This window comes from Apium graveolens, chromosome 11, assembly GCF_009905375.1.
Source record: "Apium graveolens cultivar Ventura chromosome 11, ASM990537v1, whole genome shotgun sequence".
Lineage (NCBI taxonomy): Eukaryota > Viridiplantae > Streptophyta > Magnoliopsida > Apiales > Apiaceae > Apium > Apium graveolens.
This window is the reverse complement of record NC_133657.1, coordinates 137,275,066-137,275,830: the sequence shown is the minus strand read 5'-3', so window position 1 is coordinate 137,275,830 and position 765 is coordinate 137,275,066. Positions and strand designations below refer to the sequence as shown.

Here is a 765-nt window from a genome sequence, read left to right as displayed (position 1 = left end):
TGATACAAAACTCAGTTCAGTTTGGGGGTTCTCCGACAGAAGACCCAACATGCACATCAGAGATTTCATCGAGATCTGTGATACTTTCATGTTCAATGGAGTTTCTGAAGATGCTATTAAGTTGATACTTTTCCCATTCTCTCTGCGGGATACAGCTAAGTGCTGGTTATATTCTCTACCACCAGGGTCTATCACCAAATGGGAGGATCTTGCTCAGAAGTTCCTGACCAAATTCTATCCTATGGCGAAGACTACTGCAACCAGAAACGCACTTACTCAATTTGCTCAACAATCTGGAGAATCTTTATGTAAGGCTTGGGATCGATATAAGGAGATACTTAGGAAGTGTTCTCATCATTGGATGCCTGACTGGATGATCATTAACTATTTCTATAATGGTTTGGGTGATACTTCGTGACCCATGCTTGATGCTTCATCAGGAGGAGCTTTTGGGATAAAGGCTACGATGAAGCTTATGAATTGGTTGAACTAATGGCTGCCAATGAATACCAGAATCCTACTCAGCGACTATCTCAGGGTAAGGTAGCAGGAATTCTGGAGTTGGATGCAGCTACTGCTATAGCTGCTCAACTTAAGACTTTGACGATGAAGGTGGATACTCTGTCTAATTATGGAGTTAATCAGATCACTAGTGTCTGTGAGCTTTGTGCTGGTGCCCATGAGACTGATCAGTGTGCCATTTCGAGTGAATCAGCTCAGTTGGTGAGCAACTTTCAGAGGTCGCAGCAACCTGTACCAGCCACC

The 765-nt window shown here is 43.5% G+C and overlaps 1 non-coding gene across 1 annotated transcript; it reads right to left on the bottom strand.

Annotated features, from left to right (window-relative positions):
* Nucleotides 1–258: 258 nt before the first annotated feature.
* LOC141698753 (small nucleolar RNA R71) lies at nt 259–363 on the bottom strand. Its single transcript, XR_012565256.1, has one exon. It is a non-coding gene; the product is annotated as a small nucleolar RNA R71 (small nucleolar RNA).
* Between the last annotated feature and the right edge of the window lie 402 nt (nt 364–765).